Raw genomic sequence first — 24,642 nt, forward strand, 5'->3', positions numbered from 1 at the left:
TACACATACTATGTGCTAGGTAATGTACTAACACTGTGTATTTATGATAACAAGAGTAATGATCCTTGCCTTGAGGAAGCCACCAATCTATAATCTGAAATGTATAATAAAAAACTGCAATAATTACTATGAAGAAACAGAGCTATGGGAAGTGCTGCTGCCTTTAAATCCTACCCAAGAAATGCTGGCTACAGCCAGTTTCCTTCCACGTAGCTCCTGATTTGTTTTGTCAAATCCAGAAGCTAGGTACAACATTAAATGCAATAGTCTCGATCTACATATCATCCTGCTTTCCAACTTCTACTATAGAGAAATTATCTGCCAGAACAGTGATGAGTGAACCGAGGCAGTTCTAAGGAGACCAATAATCTCTCCTCCAGCAAGGAGGTTCAATAAACTTTTAATGTTCAATAATGAATTACCAGAAAAAAATAAAACAGAAAATATCCTACAGCCCAAGTGAAGAGGAGTAAAAGATTTAGAAGAAAAGTCTGAAAGAATTAATTTCCCTAAAAAATATGCACTCTCCACCCAAAACAAAACAAAACAAAACAAAACACTTCAGATGCTATCTGGATTCTTTAACAGGCAGAGAAAAAATATTTGACATCTGTTTATTTAATAGACACGATGCTAGCTGTAGCACTGTAAAAAAATGCTTTTGAGTATTCAACTAGCTTAGGAGCAGTGCACCACATAGATGGAATAGGATGGGGACATAGCTTTTATAAAAGGAGACTAAATTCTGACCTAACGTTTTTCTTAGACAAGAACAACCCCATAGCATTCAGTTCCTTTCATATGTTTTTCACCACTGGATCAGAAACTTGAATTATTGAACCATGTGAAAGTTTTGAAAATTATTTTTAGCTGGGATAGTGAGAACTAGAAAGTAGAGATAAATAGAAATTCTGAAAAAAAAATCAGTCAAATAAGAGGATGAATATAAGTGGGATGGAGTTATTTATGTAACAAAATTTATGAAAAATCTACTAAGTTACCACATCACTCACATAAACTATTTTTCTGACAAATGCAGTTATGAAAAGCCTACAGTATGTTTCACAAAATGTCAAGTAATGAAGGTAATATAGAGGACTTTCTACCAATGCTTTTGCTAGTAGTTAGACTTCAGTAGCCTTTAGAGACCATTAAGTACCCTTTGACTAATTGGCCAATGGTAGATTAATCCTCTTTTTATTCTAGCAGCACTATTTAAACACCCTTTACACTGTCAGTGTAGTGTCTGAATGACAAAATAATATTGCACATGAATAATAAGCAGAAAAGTTAAATTAACATTTCATGTTTCACATGCCATACCTATGTGTCAGAAGAACTTTCTTTTTAAGCCACTGGCATTCAACTTTTTAAAACAATCTTATGTTGACATCTTATTGAGGTGAATCTTCCTAATTACTGCTAATTACCTATCAAGAAAAAAACTCTTTTCATGAAGTGCAGTTGTCTAGCACAGATAAACCCAGCTCCACTATGCACATTAAAGACAAAGCATGACACCTAAGGTGCTACTTTATTATAAGGTCATACTAAATATGGCTTGCAATTAACAAGGCAATTTTTTTCTGGTTCTGAAAATGCCAATCTGTCTTGATGTGTTCAAATTAGATTCTATCAAACAAATATGGCTATCTGGATATGGATAAAAGATAGGCTACTCTCAGTACCATTCACAGGGAGTAAAATTAATTCAACATCCCTTATACTTTGTAATACAAGTTCTAGTTAATGCCCAATCAAATGATTATTTGTAAATAAGCTTCAATATGATTTCTCAAAATGATAATCAACAATATTATTTCAAATATCAAAATTGTTTTAAATGGCTTATTCTTTTATTATCAAAACAGTCCAAAATATTGAAAACATTTAGTATGAACTTACCTGTAGGTTTGTTATTTCAAATTTATATCAAGTTATGAGCAGAAAGCCTCCTAGAAACCTGAATACCAAATACTAAGTATAGAAAAAGAAACTCAGAGGCAAAAGAATATCCAGCTTAATTCACCTTCATCACTACCAATAGAATTTCTCAGTAATCATACAGTAATATCAGGAGTTTAGTATCAGCCTAGGGAAGGACACGACATATATAGACAATGAGGCTGCAATTCATTCCCATTCTGCCTCCCTTTTCCAATAGAAATCAAGAAGCACCAAAGAAGAAACTGAGCAATGTTTTTTGAATCCCTATTCCCTCTCCTCCTCGTGCTTTCTACTGCTTACAGCTCACCTAATTCAACTTAGAAAATCTTTCTCACATGTACTGTACGCACGCACCTCTTTGATTCTATCTCTTCCCCCATCCCTTTTACAATTATGTATATTTTCTATTACCTAAGTTGTGTGGATGCAGGAGGAAAAGATCCCAGTCTGACTAAACTACCTAACCAACAAAAAATGAGAAAAAAATGCCAAATTGCCAAAAATACTAACTTTTTATTCAGGAAGATGTTAGTACTATATCTAAGTAAAATACAGCCATAACTTTTCTTTCTGGGGGGCACACGGGCCAGGAATTGAATCCAGGTCTCCTGCATGGCAGGCAAGCATTCTACCACTGAACCACCTGTGCATCCCAATCATAATTTTTGACGTGAAGATAACAATATCGAGTAAGTTTTTGATAGTGATTGACTTATCAACAGAGAGTATCAAACTCTAGAAGATCTGTCAAACTCTTATGAAGAATGCCTCATTCTCCTTTAATTAAACTTGGTTTTCCCAAGCAACACATTTCAATAAAGTTTTACAGTTTTTCTGTTCTACTGGGATGTTATAACAATAGTAGTACTTTTGTGAAGTATTACTCAAAAAGATTTTCTGGAATTGACCTAAAGAAACTAATCCCCATGTATAGTATTATTACTAAGGGTCAATGAGTGTCTGGACAATTAAATATTGTTTAATACTTAATTCTTACATAGACTTCAAAAGAAAAGCATCAATATTCTTTAAAATAATTTTTGACAACTAAAAAATTTAAGTTGACCATGATATACTTCTGAAATTAATATTTTATAGACTAAGCATTTTCAATTAATAAGCTTCTAAATAGCATGTATATTAACTCTAAATTTATTTAATAATTGAAACAATTCACGGAAATAATGCATTATCACACTAATCTCTTAGAACTATTACCAACTTCTTGGGTGATAAACCCAAAACCTAAGAATCATCTGTGACTCTAATTTCCTCTATATAAGTTACTGAAAAATAATATCTATTTCTCAGATCTTAATAATTAGAAATGAAAATATTTTAATGATAGGGTCAAAAGCATTAGCAGTTTGTCTTTTCTCAGCTGTACTACATCTAAGCTCTGCAAATAAATTACTTGGATGAAAGCCAGTAGGGAATTTCAAAAACCCTACAACTCATATCAAATTTAACAGCAGCAATACTAAGTAGTCATATGATTTTGATTACATTTACTAATATACCTCACCAAAATTCTCAAGGGAAACAACTTAATAATGTTCTTCTCTATTTCCTGTATGTCTCATAAGATTTAAGAGAGTAAAAATAAGTCCATTCTTTAAAAGAAGAGTTTTCACAATCATTGGATTTGATCAAATAACAATTTACTGATACTATTTAAAATGGGATTTTTACATTAGTCACCAAAGAAATGCTTTCAGAGCAGAGAGTAGAAATTTCTTTTCTATGAGAAAAAAGTGATTTTACTAATCTTGGGTTTAATTTATATTAAAAATACTTTCCATAAATGTCAATGGATAGCTGTTTTTCGATACCCTAAAATTTTATATAGGAAATTTTTTGATTACCCTTTATTTTATTTAGAATTAATAATCCTGTTTTGTAATGAATCATAGTCATTAGTTCCATTATTGAAACTGTTTCAGTAGTAAAATCTGCCTAGCACAGTATAGTCACTCATCAAATTATCTGACTCTTGTCAGTTATGTTATTTTAAGTATTATGATTCACATAGAATTTTAGGAACAACAAAGTCTGTAAGTTCTTTTTGCTTTTATTGATTAAGCTGCTTTTTCTGTCTTCTCCTAGAGCCATGGTTCTCAGAGTAATTCCTAACCAGACATGTATTTTGGAAACGTATGGGAGCACTTTTGAGTGCCACAATGATTGGCCTGAAGTCGGTGATTTTAGAAATACTAGCTGTACTGAAATCACCTTGTATCCTGCATGATTTTCAAATTTTCTGCCAGTTATTCATGAAGGTGGAAAATATGCATGCTAATGAAATGAGTCTAAATCCAAACACATAATTACATGTAAACAAAATAGTTTTCTCCATGGTCCAGAAATGTAACTACTGTGTAAATCAAGGGACGATTAAAAGATGAAAAAGAAACCCCTTTCTTCTCTGGTGTCTAAGCTATAAGGACATGAGCTTACTACATGGCTCACACCAAGGCTCAGGGCATCTATTAGTTAGGGTTCTCTATGAAACAGAATCAACAGGGAACATTCGCAAGTATAAAATTTATAAAAGTGTCTCATGTGACAGTGGGAACACAGAGTCCAAAATCTGCAGGGCAGGCTATAAAGCCAACGATCCGATGGAGGGTCTGGGCAAACTCCACAGGAGAGGCTCGCCAGCTGAATCAGGAAGAGAGCCTGTCTCTTCTGACTCCTCCTTAAAAGGCTTCCAGTGATTAGATTGAGCATCACTCATTGCAGAAGACACTCCCCTTGGCTGATTACAAATGGAATCAGCTGTGGATACAGCTGATGTGATCATGATTTAATTCTATGAAATGTCCTCATGGCAACAGATAGGCCAGCACTTGCCCAACCGGACAAACAGGTACCACCACTTGCCCAAGTGGACACATGAACCTGACCATGACAGACCACCCCTTGTCAACTTGGCAGCTATACATATCACCTTAAACCATACCTAATTTCTAAATAAAAAACAATAAACACACATTTTTTCTTACACCTAACAATATTCAACTGTCCTGCATATAACTGGAAACACATTAAATCTCTCCAGAATAGGATGCAAGTCATTGGGTAATATTCATCCTTAAACTTGTATTCTTACAACTTAAATGGTATAATAGGAACAAAACAGCATTAGAGTCCTCATTTCTTTAACTGATCACATGGTCATAGTTCATATTTATCACTACCTTCTTCCATTACCTATTCCATGTTCCCTTTACCCTCAGCAAGCACTTCAGCTGGCCACGGTTCTTTGCCTGGTGGGGTGACCCAAACCTTCATTCCTGAAGTTTCAGAGCCATTGGTAGTTCTGCCTGGATTGGGTTGTTGCAGTTTTCCATTGATTTTAATCACAGGGCATGGTAGTACTAAAAGATGCCCTAGGGGATCTTCTATATTCCAAGAAAACTCTTCTTTACTTCCATTGTGTAGTTGTAGTCCTATTTCCCCCTGATAGTCAGGGTCAATCACCCCAGACAATAATGTAATCCCTTTTTGGCTTGTTGATTCAGGAACATGAGTAGCCCAAAGTGACCAGGTGGCAGTCTTAGATTCCAGTTTAATGGAATCATTGTGGTTTATCCTGCCTTTTGGAACTAAAACTTGTAGACCAGCAGAGCTCAGGGTTGCAGGGACAGGAAGCAAAAATTTTCCTAGTGGATCACCAGTGAGTGGTACCACTCCTATTTCCACCCCTTGGTTCCTGGGCCCGTGGATCCTGGCTATGGGAGAAACAGCACCATACAGCAGACGCTGATTCAGAGCATATAGAGCTTCCTGGAGAACATTACCCCAGCCCTTCAAGGTATTGCCACCTAGTTGGCACCATAATTGAGTTTTCAAAAGGCCATTTCACCGTTCTATCAATCCAGCTGCTTCTGGATGATGGGGAACACGGTAAGACCAGAGAATTCCATGAGTATGTGCCTATTCCCACACTTCATTTGCTGTGAAGTGTGTTCCCTGATCAGAAGCAATGCTATGTGGAATACCATGACGATGGATAAGGCATTCAATAAGCCCACAGATGGTAGTTTTGGCAGAAGCATTGTGTGCAGGGAAAGCAAACTCATACCAGAGTGTCTATTCCAGTTAGAACAAATCTCTGCCCCTTCCATGAAGGGAGTGGTCCAATGTAATCAACTTGCCACAATGCAGCTGGCTGGTCACCTCGGGGAATGGTGCCATATCAGGGGCTGAGCGTGGGTCTCTGCTGATGGCAGATTGGGCACTCAGCAATGGGTGTAACCAGGCCAGCCTTAGTGAATGGAAGTCCATGTTGCTGAGCCCATGCATAACCTCCATCCCTACCACAATGACCACTTTGTTCATGAGCCCATTGGGCAATGACAGGAGTTGCTGGGGAAAGAGCCTGACTGGTATCCACAGAACGTGTCATCTTATCCACTTATTAAAATTTTCCTCTGCTGAAGTCACCTGCTGCTGCGCATTCACACAGGACACAAATATGTTCACGTTTTTATCCCACTCTAAGCCTCTCTAAGCCTCTGGATCCCCTCATCTACATTATACCAGGGCACTTCTGGCATTTCAACCTCAGGTAATGTTGGCCACCTTTTGATCCATGTTTCAAACAACCATCCAAATAGTTAATACCTTTCCTAACCCCTTGAGGTATAACATTGAATGCAGAATCTCTGCTTAGTGGGCCCATATCAATAAATTCAGCCTGATCCAGCCTTATAGTCCTCCCACCATTATCCCACACCCTTAAAATCCATTGCCACACATATTCCCCTGATTTCTGTCTATACAAATTGGAAAGCTCACACAGTTCTTTTGGACTACAACGTACCTCTTCATGTGTGATACTTTGTACTTCACCTTTAGGGGACTGTTGGGACTTTAGTCTAGTTATAGGTCTGGAAGAAATGAGGGGTGGTGGGGGTGGGTCATGAAAAGAATTAGAAATATCTTCCAAGCCATTTGCTTCAGGGCATTCATTTGCAGTTTCATCTGGCGAAACAAGATTAATCACTCTAGGGCTAATCCCTTCAGGAGAAGGGTAGGTGGCCAACTCCTCAAGGCAGGCTGGAGGTGGGGCGACTATGTCCTCAGGTCAGACTACTACAGGGTTATCTAGAGAAGACTCAGCATGACCTAGGGTTTCAATCTCATCCCTGACATCATTATCAATCCATATGTCACATTCCCATTTTTCAGGGTCCCACTCCATTCCTATCAATGCCCTCACTTTAATGGCAGACATCATGCAACATTGTGATTTCAGTTTACGCTGTACAGTTGCTACTCTAATAATAAGATTCTGAGTCTGATTTTCAGAGATCTCAAGTCTACGGCTACAGGAAATAAGATTTTCCTTCAGGATACTCATAGAAACTTCTACATCTGTCAGACAGTGCTTAAGCTTCTCATTTGAAGCCTTAAGCCCATCCCTTTCACTCCTTAATGTATCGAGTGCATCTAACAACAACCAGACAATATCTCTGTACCTCTTATTTCCACAAAACTCTGTAAAGGTGTCAAAAACATTATCCCCCAGAGCCTGGCTTCGTACAAGCGAAGCATTAGGAGAATCGAATAGTGATATTTTGACTATCTCTTTTGCCAACCCACTCCATGGATTGGGAGTGCCATTCCAATTATGGGAATCAGAGTCCTTAGTGCCTCTAAACCCAGTCAGAGTAGGGAACCATTCATAGAAACCCATTTCTAAGATTCTGTTTTAAATTTCAAAGCACGGCACCACAATTAGTTGTAGAACGTATTTCAGACTTTGACATGGGTTACAATTCCACAATTCTAGGTTCTTACTTCTAGCTGCTCTAAAATACTGGAGACTAAAAAAGATATCAATTTAATTATTCAGCAGTCATATTCATTTGTTAACTCCTATCTTCCATGTGTAATTCCACCATCACCTTTGATCTTTCTGCATCTCTCTTTGGGGTTGTTTGGGCTATGGCAATTCTAAATTTTTGATACTGGAAGGGTCTGTCACTAATATGGGGTAGGGAGATGGAACTATCTGATTGAACCACATAATTTTAATGTGTGTTGCCTTTATAGCCAACAATCTTGCTGAAATATATTAATTATACTAATTGATTTTGAGATTTCTTTACAAATACACATAGCAGCTAGAAGTAATAATAATGGTTTTGTTTCTTCATTCTAACATTTTAATTTTCTATCTTAATGTATTGGCTAGGCCTTCTGCTACATGTATCAAAACATTTTCTGCATTTTAATATGATGTTTTCTTTTAATATGTTAAACTACTTAACAGATAAATTTTCTAATGATAAATTAACAGTTTGAGGCAATGAACCTTCTTATTTCTGGGATTATCCTGATTTATTCATGACATATTTAATTTTATACATTGCTTGACTGGAATTGCTAATAGTTGATATCTGTGTTCCTAACTGAGATAAGCCTTTAACATTCCTTACTCATATCCTTCCGATCTTATTGTTGTACCAAAGTTACTGTAGCCTCATAAAGTGAGATAGGATATAGTTCTTCCTTTTCTATTTTTTTTGGAATTGTGTAAGCCTGGTAGAATTTAAATATAAAACTCAAATTCAATTTCACCTAACTGTTCATATTAGTCTTACTGTTTCCTTTATTAAGAGCTTAATTGAGGTACAATTTTCATACCATAAAATTCACTCGTTTTAAGTGTATGTTTCAATGACTTTGAGTATATTTGCAGATTTGTGCAATTATCACATAACTTAACTTTTGAACATTTCAATCACCCCAGAAAGGAACCCCTTGCCAATTTACAGACACTGCTCATTCCCACCCAAATCTTTTTGCCTGTATGCATTTCATAGATATGGAATCATACAATAAGTGGTCTTTTGTGACTGGCTTCTTTCATTTAGCATAATGTTTTCAGAGTTCATCCATGTTGTAGTATATGTCAATACTTCATCCCTTTTTATTGCTAAATGCTATTCCAATGTATAGATATAGTACATTTTATTTATCCTTTCATCAGTTGACAGACATCTGAGTTATTTCCTTTTTTGGCAATTATGAATAATGCTGTTACAAACATTCATGTGCAAGTTTTTGGGTGACCTTCTTTCCTTTGAAATTTCTGGGTCATTAATATTTAACCTTTTGAGGAAGTGGAAAACATTCTCCCAAGTAGCTGCACCATTTTGCATTCCTATAAGCAATGTATGAGGGTTCCAAAATCTCCACATCCTTGCCAACACTTGCTATTCATTGTGTGTCAATCCATCAGTATCAATGATTCAGCTTTTGATTTTGTTGACCATGTCTTTGCCTTCTACAATACTAACTTTTGTACTTACCTTCGTATTTCCTTCTATTTACCCTAGGTTTATGCAATTTCTAATATCTTAAATTGAATGCTCAACTCACTAATTTTTAGTCTTTTTCAGTCTTAATCTCAGCATTTCAGAATATACATTCCTATCAGTACCATGCTAGCCTCATTGTACAAATTTTAATATTTATTTTCACTATCATTGTATATGTATATTTCCCCATCTTTATTGTTTTCTTCTTGGCCTACATGCTGGTTTGAATCTATTATGTACTCCAGAAAAGCCATGTATTTGGTCTTTTTGGGTGCATGGTCCAGGAATCGAACCTGGGTCTCCCTCATGAAAGGTGAGCATTCTACCACTGAACCTCCTGTGCACCCTAGAAAAGCCATGTTTTAATCCTGATTTAATCTTGTGGAGGCAGCTGTTTCTTTGAATCCTGATTCAATATTGTCCGTGGAAACTTTTGATTAGCTTGCTTCCATGGAAATCTGACATTCAATTGTGGGTGTGCCCCTTTGTTCAGATGGAGATATGATTCCACACATTCCAGGTGGGTCTTGATTAGTTTACTGGAATCCTTTAAAAGAGGAAACATTTTTGAGAGAGTTAGAAACAACAGGAGCCTCAGAGCTGACAGAAACTTCAGAGTAGAACTGATAGAGATACTGATACTTGGAGAATAGAGAAACGGATGTTTGGAGATGCCTGAGCCCAGCAGATGTTGCCAAGAGATGTTAAGCAAGTTAGAACCTGGAGAGAGCCAAGGGAAGCCAAGAGATGAAAGCCAGCCCTGGAGAAGCAAAATGAGGAATTCCCACAGCAATAGCGGCTGAAAGCAACGGACCCCAGGAGCAAGGGACCAGGAGATTCTAGCCAAATGACTACCCAGCTGACAGAGGTGTTCCTGACCCATCAGCCTTTCTTGAGTGAAAGTAACCTCTTTTTGGTGCCTTAATTTGGACATTTTTATAAGCTTAGAACTGTAAACTTGTAACTTATTAAATCCCCTCTTTAAAAGCCATTCCAGTTCTGGTATATCACATTCTGATAGCTTCCAAACTAACACAATCCATTATTTAGGAATTTTCTTATAAACCTCTACCAAAAATTTTAAGTTAACATTTTTTATGGATTTCTAACTTAATTTCACTTCTGCTAGATAATATTATTTATATGAAATTGAATCTTTGAAATTTGTGGATAGCTGTTTTGTTCTCCGTGAACATTTTTGAGAAATATTTACACAAGCTTTCTAATTAATCTGTTCAAATAATGTATATCCCTAATGACTTTTTGTCAGCTTTATCTTAAAAGTACTGAAAGTATCAAAGTTTGCATTATTTATGTTGACATTGTTATTAGGTATTTACAGATTTAGAGTCCCTCTGATCCCCTTTATAGCAAATTACTTAAAATAATTCTAAAATAAATGCATATTTAAATACATTCTCCAATTCCTTTTCTTCTCTTCCCATTCCTTAATTATTACAATGATGGCCTTAATGTTAATTGAAAGCATTTGACATAGCTGATCACTCCTTTTTCCTTGAAATACTTTCACCACTTGTCTTCTTAGAGAGTCTATTTTCTTGGCTTTCCTGCTACCTCACAGGATTCTCCTTTCCTGACTTTTCCTCATCTGTCCATCCTTCAAATGTTGGAAGCCCCAGGGCTCAGACCTGGGACCTGTTCTCTTTTCTATCTATCATTACTCTAGGTGATCTAAGTCATAGAAATGCTGATGAATCTCAAAGTCATACCTCTGTTATAGCCTTCTTCCCTACATTTTAAACTCATATATCCTACTGCTTACTTGATATCTCCATTTGACTGACAGATTATCACTTGTCTACAGTGGTTAATTGCCATTGTTTTCAGCCCCAGAGGATCTATATTTCATTTTTTGGCAAGACTGGTATGTATTTATAATGATATTTGCTATATTTTATTCAAATTTCTTGGCATGATTTCATAGGCGTTTCCCTCCACAAATTTTAGTATTATTATCTTGTCATAAATATAATTTTTGTATCACCAGCTTTTTAATTACTTTCATTTGAAACCTGGCAGGGACTTACCTTTTCTTTACCTCTCCTATATGCAATTAGTCATCAAACTCTTTGTGTTATACACAAAAGTTATACCATTGCAAAATCTCTTGTTTTTAATCTAATTATTTCTACTTCTATTGGTATTTCCTAAATCACTTCCTTATCACTGTCTGTCTCAATATTGAAACAATTTCTTATCTAGTTGACTGACAATTAGTCCCCCTATTCATCAGAATCATCTGAGAGCTTTTTTTTTTTTTTTTAAAAGACAGAGAGAAGGAAGGAAGGAAGGAAGAAAGGGAAACATTTTTAAACATTTTCTTGTATTCTGTTTCTCCGTTTTTTGTTACATGGGCTGGGGCCGGGAATCGAACCGAGGTCCTCCGGCATAGCAGGCAAGCACTTTGCCCGCTGAGCCACCGCGGCCCGCCCCATCTGAGAGCTTTTAAAAACTACTAAGACCCAGGACCCATCCCAGATATTCTGACTTAATTGGTTAGGATGGGACCTGAGAATAAGTACTGGCCAAAGATTCCCAGTGAAGATAACACGCACACAATGTTAAGACCCACAGCTGTAGTTACACTAGATTACTCACTCTTCTCAGCAAATTGCTTTCTTACTTTGATACCTTTCCAAGCTTTCCTCCCCTTAATGACTTTGCTTCACATACACTATTTTCAAAATCTCACTAAACCTTGATGCCAAGCCCAAATGCCATCTCTTTCAAAAGTTTTATTAAAAAATAAATAAAAATAATGACACGGATAAATGTTACTGTCCCTCCACTACATGTCTATGGTATATCTTACTATATATCTAACAGTTTCCTTGTATTGTGATACAGATCTATTCAGTTCTCCTGTATCTTGTACAGAGACCCAGGACTGAATCATGATTAACAATGTTAAATATTCCACTGTTACTGGCCTTACAGGATTTAGGTGCATTTTAATAAACTGAATTGTAACAAGCATACACAATATGTCTTTCCATATGTGAACCGATATTCTAGGCATTTAGACCAAACTGTAACATATATACATATTTAAATGTTATAATAATCCTATAGTGAAAGAAATGTAACAATATCTCACTTCTAGGCATGTTGCTATTTTAATGACACATATCTATACGCTAAGAAAGAAAACACTAATAGGAATATGACTGTAATATATTATGTCAAAGCTTCATTAGAAACAGAAAAGAAATTTCTAACTGATGCTGTTCAGGTCACATTCTATCTTAATAATTTTGGATAAGATCACAAATAAATCTGATAACAGAGTCAAAGAAGAATGATTTTATAGTACACAGTGTTCTAAATGGTAATAGTGCCTTACAAAGTCTAATATAAGTCACAGACATTCTGTTAACAAATATCACTTGCTTCATCCAGAATATAGGACTATGAATAAGATAGTCACGTCCAATTCCACATGGATTCTCAGCTCAGATCTTGGTTTTTGCACAGTTTACCTTGCGAACATGAGCCGAGTGACATTTCACAAATTCTTGGATAAATGTTGCTATACTCTGCTAGGAGAGAGACAGGCTATGTCATGCACAGATCAATAATAGCACTGTGTTTCATCAGGTTCAAAATCAAAAGTGCTTCATCTGGCAAAAGCCATGGCCCCAGAGATTTTGACATATACAAACTGAATACCCTACAAGGATTGTCTACTACACAAGCTATTGGATAAGGTAAAAGATCACCAATGAAATACAATAAAAGAGTAGATTTTACTTGATTATTACTATTAAGTGTGAACAATCATAACTACTGAAAAATGGAAATGACTCTACTTAAAATTCCACCATTCCTATCAGAAAAAAATGGTTTCAGCACAATTTATCCCTTCAATCTTTTTTATAATAGCTATGAAAATCAACAAAAACCAAAGATAAATGCAAGTTTAGGATACAGCAAACCTATGTGCATGAAAATGTTTTACGCAGATCCATAAAACATGGCCCTTTTAGAATTAATTTTAGTTTGCTATAAGTCCTCTCTGAGGAGTATTCTGTTTTTTCAATGTTTGTATTCTAGAATAACCTAAAAACTCAAGGTGTTTGTTGAATAGATTATATTCTGTTGTTTCTAATTCCAAATTCTGAAACTTGGCCAAAGTCCTTTATTTGGGGCTTGAGAGAGCTGATTTAAGATTCACTGGTTAATGTAGTGGCACAAGAAATTGAAGCAAACTTGCAAACCCAAATCCTAAAAGTGAACCTGCTTTGTTTAAGACTGCTGTTGCCAAAAAACAACAATATCTGCTTTTTCAGATTTTAGCTGTATCTATGTGACTCAGAGGATAGGGAAATCAAGAATTCATTAAGAAAACAGAGAAAATAAACAGCAGTGTAGATGTTGAGAATTGAATCATATCCCACACAAAAGGAATGCTCTTGTCCCAAACCCTGGTCCTGTGGGCATAAATCCATTAGTAAATAGGACCTTTGAAGATGATAGTCAAGGTATGCCCAAACTAAATTAGGGTGGGCATTAATCCAATATGGCTGAAGTCCTTACAAACAAAGGCAATTGGACGCAGAAAGAGAAGCCATGGGGAACCAGCTAGAAGCTGGAAGTCTAATGGAATCTGGAAGAGAAAGAAGACACCACCACTGTATATTGACATGTGATGGAAAAGCGAACAAACCCCAGAAGTTGCTGGCAAGCCAGGAAATACCAAACTTGGGAGGAAGCTCAAGCTTTGCAGCCTCTTAAATTGTGAGCCAATAAATTTTGGTTGTAAACCAACACCTTACACAGCATTTGTATCAGCAGCTAGGAAACTACAACAGTATATGTATGACATGTAACTTTAAAGATAAGTTCTGGGATCTCATAGACATGCTCCAAATGAGTTAAAGTCAAAGGATATTAGGCAGCAATAGTCTAGGTTGAAAATCTGGTCCTCTAGGCCATATTTTGTAAATCATCTCTTCTCTAACATTTAGAAATATTGTCATGCTTCCTTCTGTGAACACGAAACAACAGAGGTTAGCCCAATAGTAGTGTCATTGATATAGGGAAATTGCCTTTTTTGAGACTAAAAGGAGCACCCATTTTCTTTAAACATATATAGGGCTATTGTTCAAATCAGGGTTCAGAAAATTAAATCCCTACAGGGACTAGCAGGTAACATAAATAAGTGAAGTGGGTCTACTAGGATCTGTGACAAACAGATCATATGCCTTATTCTCCCTGAAAGCTTTGTATCACTAATATTACTAATCCTTATATCAAAATCGTTGTTTCCAACACATTCATAACACTTTATAATCTATTTATTGGTTTCTCAATTTTTTAGTTGGTTTCTTCAATGTCATCAATGGCTTCAATTTTCACTCTGAATGAATATTTAGTCTTGACCTTTGATTATCTGCTCTTCTATTTTAACTCAAATTGATCTTCTAGTTCCTAATCAAAATAGCCTCTAGGATACTTTCATTTATAAGCCAGTTTATTCCCTCAAACTTAATATATTACATCAGACCTATTCTTTTATTTTATGTTAACCTTAGAAAAAGAGAAAGGCTCTAGTAAATGCTGCATGGAGGAAGCATTACATGTTTTCAGTGATCCGCTGGATTTTGAGTGATATGAAGAAAAGAGAAAAGCTCTTGAAGTAGAAACCAATTTATTAATTTTGATAAAAAGTATTCATTATATCAGTATCTTGGTCAAAGCCAGTCAATAAGTCAAATCTCCACTTATTAAGAATGTGCTATGATTTCAATTATACTAGATGCTGTGAAAGATAACAAAGAAATACAACACATGGATTTGCCCTTAAGTAGCTTAATAAGTATCTAATAGATACTAGGTGCAACAAAACTAAGAAATGTTAAACTTTTACATCTACTTTTTTCTTTTAAAACTGTCTACTCATTACCATTGTACATTTTCTATTAGGCATTCATCACTGTCTTAATTTTATTATTGCAAATATTTTGAAAACCTCTAGTAGAATTTTGGTTACTTGTTACGTGCTAATATGTTCAGTAATGACAAACTGGACCAAATGTTCTAAATAGACAAACTTTATTCAAAACAGTCTGATAACTAAAGTGGGTGAAGTGTCTGCCTGCATATGGATGTGTGTGTACATGTCCAAATAAAACTGTAACATTGATTTATTATTTTTTTTGAGAAATGACAATGCTATTGAAATAACTTGTTAAGCTTCATCAGGAAATATTTTAAAAGATGAAAATAATAGTATGTTTATAAAACCTATCAATTTTCTTCATACTTATAATTAGAATGGTATTCAAGCAATACATTATTAAATGTCTCCTCATACACTGAACCATGAACTAAACTAAAGGGAAACCATACCCTTAATAAATTCTATCCTAGTTGCTCCCTTTTATTTCATTCAAAATAATTTTCACTATTTGAAATGATCTCATTTGTTTATGCATTTATTATCTGACTTGCCCTCCATTAAAAATGCCAATTCACGAGGACAGGAACATTCTCTATGCACATTCACAGCTCTATCCCAAGAGCTAAATTATGACTTATATAGAGTTAGTACTCAATGAATATTAACTCTTGGACAAATGCCATTTATAAGAATATATCTATGTGGAAGCATGTTCTAGTTCCAACAGTTTTGTAAAAATGAACTTTTAGAACTTTTTTATTTTTAAATTGGGTTCAGTGAGCACAGACAATGGTGAGAAATATTTTATGCACTAGTATCTGGAAAATAAATACATGTTTCTCTTAAAATGGCAAATTATTCAGAATTTTGCAAATATCAGTTGACTGGTAAATTTTACAATGATGAAACATTGCATATGGATTACTATAATAATCTAGTAAATGATAACATAATAACATAAAGATAGAACTTAATAAAATTATACTTTGTCATAAGTATACCAAATTATTTAATAAAATTTTACTGTATAGAATAAGAGACACCATCTAATTTGTTTTTGCTTTATATAAAAAGTAACTAATTAAAGAAATATATTCAATTTAAAGGGACAATTTAAGTAAGCTTTGAAAAGGGTATAATATTTTTCCTCATTTAAATATTCAAATCTCTCAGGTATACAATATTTAATATACCTCTTTAAATCCATTTTGTTATTTAAACAATTACAGCATAAAATTAATAAAATCATCTGTTTATAATTGCATGAATGATAAGGATTACTTTGCTTTCTCTAAACAGAGTATTTCGGTGAAGAACTTTTTAAGAAAATAAGACGTATAGTATATAAAATTCCACAAAAATCCAAGTTTGTTATCATTTGATATTTTCTAGATCATTATATAATGACAAATATAAAACATTCAAAAGACTTTCTACAAGGTTTGATTTATTGGTAAAGCTGCCAGGATTCTGGTAGTTTACTTATGAGAATTACTGTTATTTAAATGTATATGATAATACTTATGTGACCATAAAGGGGTTACTACAGTCATTCTACACTTAGGTAATATTATTGGAACAGAAGAAGATAGCATTTATATCTGATTTTTTCTTAAGACTTGGGACTCTTATTTTCATGTTCCAGATTAATTACAAATGAGGTTCTTAAAGGACTGAGCTTTCAAACAGCAAAGGCTGGTTAATATAATGTGTTTTCATATCTGTATCACTCGTGTTCACTTTTGCAATAAACATTTTATTATATGTACAAAAGAAAATTCATTGTTTTAATTAGAAACTAATTTTCCAAAAATTTATCTTAAATACATTTAATTTTCTTGAGTTAAATAATAAATGACTTATATGCTTCATGTTAGAGAAGATACTTTTAAATCCTAATTATATGGCTTTTAAAATTTGTTACGATACATATTCCCTAATCTATTTATATGTTGGCAACAGGCTTTATTAATTTGAATACAAAATGATTTTTATTTTATTATTCCATCAACAAGGAATCAAATGCACTATCAGCAACAGTCATATTATAATTATATAATATATATTTCATATAATACATAATTCACATAATTCTTAGATCACATTATTCACCTATCTAAAGTATATAATTCAACGGTTTACAGTATTTTCATAGATGTGCAACTATCATGACAGCAAATTTTAGATACTTTCATCATTTCAAAAAGAAATTCTTCTTCAAAAACAGTGCTGGAAAAACTGAATATACACATTCTTTACAACATTAACAAAAATGAACTCACTGTGGATTAATGACCTAAATATAGGAGCTATAACCATAAAACTCAGAAGAAAACTTAGGGGAAAATCCTCAGGACCTTTACTAGGTAATGTATCATTAGCTATGCACCAAAAGAACCAAGAGCAAAAAGGAAAAAATAAATTTGACTTCATCAAAATTGAAAAACTTTAGTACATCAAAGGGCATTATCAAGAAAGTGAAAACACAGCCTACAGAATTGGGAAAAATATTTGGAAATCACATATCTGATAAGGGTTTAATATCCAGAATATATAACAAGCTCCTGCAACTCGAGAACAACAAAGGAAACCCCAAGTTAAAAATAGGCAAAGTGCATGGATAGACATTTCACCAAGAAGATATATAAATGGAGAACAGGATGTGAAAATATATTCAATATCATTAGTTGTTAGGTAAACCACACTGAGATAGTACTTCATACCACTAGGATGGTTATTATTTTAAAAAATTGGAAATAAGTTTTAGAGAGGATGTAGAAAATAGGACCCTCCTGCATTGCTGGTGGAAATGCAAAGCGGTGCAGGTGTCATGGAAAACATTTTGGCTGATTTTTCAAAAAGTTAAACACAGAATTTTGATGCATGATACAACATGGATGAACCATGATGACATAATGTGGAATGAAATAAGGCACACACAAAAGAACAATTTTCACATGATTCATTTATATGAAATACCTAGAATAAATAAGAGCAGAGGCAAGAGAGTGGATTACAGGATATTTATTACTGACATTTTGAATCTAGCCATTTGAATGGGTGGGTATGGTGTCTCTTTTATGATTTTAATTTGCATTTCCCTTATGAATAATGATGTTGAGTGTTTTCTCATGTGCTAAAGACAACTTTTATATGTCCTTAAATAAATGTCTATTTATATCCTTTGACAGTTTTTAAATTGATTTGTCTTTTTTATTACTGAGTTATAAGATTTCTTTATATATTCTAAATAAAAATCTCTTGTCAGATGTATGGTTTGCAAATATTTACTCCTATTCTGTAGGCTGACGTTTCACTCTCTTGAATATCTGCTTTGAAGCACAGAAGCTTTTTATGTTGGTGAAGTCCCATGTATCTACTTTTTTCTTTTGATGCTCTTGATTTGTCATCAAATTTAAGAACCTATTGCCAAAATTAAGGTCCTGAAGATTTATTCCTGGGTTTTCTTCTAAGAGTTTTATAGTTTTAGCTCTTACATTTAGTTCATTGATCTGTGTTGTTAATTTTGTATATGGCTTGAGGTAGGGATTCAACTTCGTTCTTTTGTATATGTATATATAATTCTCCTGGTACCATTTGTTGAAGAGACATCGAATGGTGTTGACACTCTTGTTGAAAATCAACTGGCTATAGACAAGGGGGTTTATTTTTGGGGTCTCAATTCTATTTCATTGGTCTATATATTGATCCTTATGCCCAAACCACACTTTCTAGATTATTGTTACTTTCTAATGAGTTTTGAAATTGATGAATGTGATAATTCTTTTTCAAGTTTAGGCTATTCAGAACTAGCTGCAATTCCATATAAATTTGAGAATCAGTGTGTCCATTTCTGCAAAAAAAATGCTTTTAGAATTTAGATAGGGATCACACTGATTTTGCAGGTCATTTTATGTAACAGTGCCATCTTAACAATATTAAGTCTTCCAATTCTAATTATGTAGGATGTCTTTACATTTATTCAGTTCTTTAATTTCTTTCAGCAATGTTTTGTAGTTTCCAGTATACAAGCCTTCTAGGTTATATTTATTTAACCTTCCTAGTTAAATTTATTCCTATTTTATTATTTTTGATGCTATCAAATTTGAAATTTTCTTAATTTTTTTTTCATTGTTCATAGCTGGTGTATTAAAACACTTGATGTTTTTGCATTGATTGTGTATACTGCAACTTTGCTGAATTTGTTTTTTAGTTCTAGCAGCTTTCTTCTAGATTCTTTGGAATTTTCAGTATATAAGATCATATCATTGGCAAATAGATGGTTTTGCATCATTTCCAATTTGAATGCCTTTTTTTCTTGCCTAAGTTCTCTAGCTATAATGTTGAATAGCAGTGATGAAAGTGGGCATCCTTGACTTCTTCCTGATATTAGAGGGAAATCCTTCACTCTTTTACCATTGAGTAAGATGGCACCTGTGGGTTTTTCATAAGTGTCTTGTAACATGTGGAAACTCCTATCTAAGGGTATTTAATCATGCAAAGTGTTGGATTTTGTCACAAGTGTCTGCATCAACTGAAATGATCATGTTTTTATTTTCACTTTCTTTTATTAATGTTGTATATTATGTTGATTTTCAGAGGTTTAACCATCCTTGCATTCCTTGTATAGATCCCATGGGGTTATAGTGTATAATCCTTTTAATATGCTGCTGAGTCCAATTTACTAGTATTTTTTTCTTTTTTTGAGAATATTATCACCCATAGTCATAAGACATTTTGGTTTGTAGTTTCATTTTCTTGTAGTGCCTTTGTCTGGCTTTGCTGTTCAAAGAAATGCTAGACTCATAGAACGAGTAGGAGGCATTTCCTCTTCTTTTATCTTTTGGAAGAGTTTGAGAAGGATTAGTGTTGGTTTTTCTTTAAATGTTTCATAGAATTTAACAGTAAAGCCACCTGGTCCTGAAATTTCTTTTGTTTTTGATTACTGATTCAATCTCTTTATTTGCTGTAAGTTTGTTGAAATTTTCTTTTCTTTTGAGTCAGCTTTGATACATTGTGTGTTTCTAGGAATTTTTCCCTTCCTTTGGTTATCTACTTGTTGTCATACAGTTTTTCATAATATTTTTCACCTTTTAAAAAATAGATTTAGGTTTTGTTGTTCTTCTCTATTGTTTTTCTATTCTTTATTTCATTTATCTCTACTCTATTCTTTATTACTGACTTCCTACTACTTCTTTTGGGTTTAATCTGCTGCTCTTCTCTAGTTCCTTAAGGTGCAGGTTTGGTTACTGATTTAAGATTCTTTCCAATGTAGGCATTTACATTTATTTCCCTCTGATAAGGAAAGACTTACTTCTGACATTTTGCTATTTGTGTTCTGTATGCCTTATACCTTTTTATTCCTCATTTTTAAATCCATTAGTTTGTGGGGGGGGTTTTTTTGCATTTAACTAAATTTTTGCATTGTACCATTCTGATTCCTTTTTCATTGTTCTCTGTATATTTTAAAGATATTTTCTTAGTGATTACCATTGGGATCACAATTAAAATTTGAATTTCTAACAATCTAGTTTTGAATTGACACCAAATTAGCTTCAATAGTTAAAAAAATTTCTGCTCTTATACAACTCTATCCTCCTCTTTATGTTATGATCATCACAAATTACTTCCTTATACATGTGTCCTCACTAACATAGATATGTAATTATTGGCTTATTTATTGCCTTTAAACTATATATAGAAAACAAAAATGAGGAACTACAAGCCAAACATACAGTAACACTGGCTTTTGTATGTACTCAGGTTGTTAACTTTGCCAGAGTACTTTATTTCTTCATTTGGCTTCGAGTTATTGCATAGTGTACTTTCATTTCAGCCTGAAAGACTCCATTTAGCATTTCTTATAGGACAGGTCTACTAGCAACTCACTTCTTCAGCTTTTCTTTACCTGGGAATGTCTTAGTTTATCTTCCATTTAAAGGAGAATTTTACCAGATAAAGAATTCTTACATGACAGTTTTTTCTTTCAGTCCTATAAATACGTTATCCCATTTTAGTCTCCCTGTTTTGTGATGAAAATTGGCTGTTCATATTATTGAGGATTCCTTCTACATAAGGAATAGCTTCTCTCTTACTGCTTTCAAGAATTTCTTTTTGTCTTTGTCTTTTGACAAGTTGATTACAATCTGTCTCAGTGTGGATCTCTTTTCATCTATCCTTCCTGGAGTTTGTTTCCCATCTTGAATGTGTAGATCATGTCTCTTATCAAATTTGGCAGGTTTTATTCCATTATTTCTTCAAATATTCTGTCTGTTACTCACACTCCCTCCTTTCTATTTAAGACTCCCATTATGCATATGAAGTTACAATTGATGGTAGCCCCAGGTCTCTTATGCTCTTCATTGTTTAAAATTCCTTTTTTCTTTGTTTTCCTTGCATAGGATATGTTAAATTAACCTATCTTCAGCTTAACTGATTCTTTCTTCTGCCTGATCAAAGTAGGTATTTAAACCTTCTAGGGAATTTTGCATTTCTGTTATTTTATGTTTCTGTTCTAGAATTTTCAGTTTGTTTCCTCTTCATAATTTCTTTATCCAAGTATGATATACTTAAAGAGATTCACATATCTAAGTCAAACTTCTAAAAGCAAAACTCAAAGAGAAAATCTTGACAGCAGTTAGAGACAAGAGGCTCATAACAAACAAAGAATACTTAATAAGATGAATGGCTGCTTTCTCATCAGAAATCATAAAGGACAAAGGATAGTGGGTTGGCACATTTAGAGTACTAAATGAAAAGGTCTCTCAAACAAGAATCCTATATTCAGCAAAACTAAATTTCAAAACTGAAGGAGAAGTAAGATAGTCCCAAGTAAACAAAAGGTTTAGTAGACCTTCCCTACAAGAAAAACAACAGCAGAAAGAAGTTACTGCTAGCAGACTTTCCCTACAATAAATGCTAAACAAAATGAGACACACTGTCATGAGAGCACAGCACACAGAACTCATATATACAGGAAGAAATTGAGAGCCCCAGAAAAAGATAACTGCAAAGGTGAACATAAAAGACAATATAAATGTACTTTGCTTCTAATTCCTATTTTTTCTATCTAATTTAAGTGATAAAAATTAGTAAGTCTAAATTTATGTTTCTGTACACACAATTTATAAAGATGTGATTTTTGACCAAAAAAAAGTGAAAGGAAATGGGACTAGAAGGAGCAAAGTTATACAATGAAATTAGTTAATATTAATCCCAAACAAGATTGTTTATAAATTAAGAAATGAAAATTGACTCCACATTTATAAATTAAGAAATGAAAATTGACTCCACAATGAACTATTACTTGCACTCACTAGGATGACTATAATGGAAAATTCAGATAATAAAAAATATTGATGAGGGTATGGAGAAATTGGGACTCTCAGTACCACTCAATAGTACAATCGCTATTTTATTTTTTTAATTGCATGGGCAGGCCCCAGGAATTGAACCTGGGTTTCAGCATGGCAGGCGAAAACTCTGCCTGCTAAGTCACCATGGTATGCTCAGTACAATCAATTTTTAAAACAGTTACTCAAAAAGTAAAACACAGAGCTATTGCTTGGCCTAGCAATTCCACTCCCAGTATACATACAACAGAAATGAAGGCATATGTCCATGCAAAAAACGTGTACACAAATGTTTGTTGGATAATTGTTCATAATAGCCAAAAGGTGGGAAAAAAACACAAATATCCACCAAACTGAAAAGTAAAGAAAATATGATACATCAATAAACTGGGATATCATTTGGCCATAAAAAGGATGAAGTACTGATATAGGCATACTACGACATGGATGAACCTTGAAGACACTAAGGTACGTAAAAGAAGCCAATCACAAAAGATCACATGTACATGATTCCATTTACATAAAATGTCCAGAACAGGTGAATCTACAGAGACAGAATATAGATTAGTGGTTACGTAGAGATGGATGTATGTGTATGGGGGAAGGGGAGTATGGAAGGGTGATAGCTAAAATGTACAGAGTTTCTTTATGAGGTGACAAAAATGTTCTAAAATTGATGTGGTGATGGTTCCACAAGTATATGAATATGCTAAAAACTATATAATTGTAAACATTAAATGGGCAAACTGTATGGTATGTGAACTATCTCAATAAAGTTGTTACAAAAAATAATAAAATTTGGACATTTCAACACATCACTCACAATAATTGACAGACAACTAGACAAAAAATCAGCAAGGATATAAAAGACTTGAACTATACTATCAAACAACTTGACCTAACATTTCTAGAATACTCCACCAAACCACAGGAGTATAAACTTCCTTCTCAAGTGTACCTGGATTACTCTCCAATATAATCCATACATTAGGCCACAAAATGAGTCTCAATAAATTTAAACAACAAAAAAATTTAAACATACTGAAATCGTAAAGCATATTCTCTAATCATGGTGGAATAAAGTTAGAAATCATTAACAGAAGAAAATGGGAAAATGCACAAAAATGTGGAAGTTAAAGTACATATTCCTAAATGACCAATGAGTCAATAAAGTAATCACAGAGAAACTGAAAACTATTTTGAAATGAATGAAAATCAAAACACAATATTCCAAAATTCATGGGACCCAGCTAATGCAGTGTTTACAGGGATATTTAAATCTGTAAATGCCTACAGTAAAAAAGAAGAAAGATCTCATGTCAATAACGTAATCTTTCATTGCAAGAAACTAGAATAAGAAGACCAAACTAAACCAAGAGCAAGGAGAAATAAAATAATATCATAGATTATAATGGAAATAAATGAGATGAATAAAGAAATAATAGAGAAAATTAACAAAACCAAATGTTGGTTCTCTGAAAAGATCAAAACAATTGACAAACATTTAGGTAGACTGATCAAAAAAAAAAAAGAACAGAGAAGACACAACACCCAACATCAGAAATTAAGTGGGGACTTTATTACTGACCATATTGAAATAGAAAGCATAAATGAATATTACAAAAATTTTATGCCAACAAATAGATAACCTAGATGAAACAGACAAATTTCAAAATTGAGAAAAGACAAAATTACTGTAATGAACACAAAAAGAATTATAAAAGCCTGAATAAGCATATAACAAGTAAAGAGATTGAATCAGTAATAAAAAAGCTATCCATAAAAAAAAAAAAGCCCAACCAAGTGGCTTCACTGGTGAATTCCTCCAAACAGTCAAAGGATTGTTCTTGACAAACTATTGTAAAAAAAATGGAATGAGCTAATACTTTCAAACTCATTCTATAGGCCAATATTACCCTGATAACAAAACTAGAAAAAGATCACAAGAAAAGAAAACTACAGATCCATATTCTTTATGTATATAGATGTAAAAATCCTTGCAAAATACCAGTAAACCAAATGCTGCAACATATAAAAATGAGTATACATCATTACTAAGTGGAATTTGTCCCAGGAATTCAAGAGT

The 24,642-nt window shown here is 33.8% G+C and overlaps 1 protein-coding gene across 9 annotated transcripts in view; it reads right to left on the reverse strand.

Annotated features, from left to right (window-relative positions):
• The window catches only part of CNTLN (centlein), a 417,071-nt gene that overhangs the window by 61,449 nt on the left and 330,980 nt on the right, over nt 1-24,642 (reverse strand). The gene's annotated exons all lie outside the window — the stretch shown is intronic.

The sequence above is a fragment of the Tamandua tetradactyla genome, chromosome 2, assembly GCF_023851605.1.
Source record: "Tamandua tetradactyla isolate mTamTet1 chromosome 2, mTamTet1.pri, whole genome shotgun sequence".
NCBI lineage: Eukaryota > Metazoa > Chordata > Mammalia > Pilosa > Myrmecophagidae > Tamandua > Tamandua tetradactyla.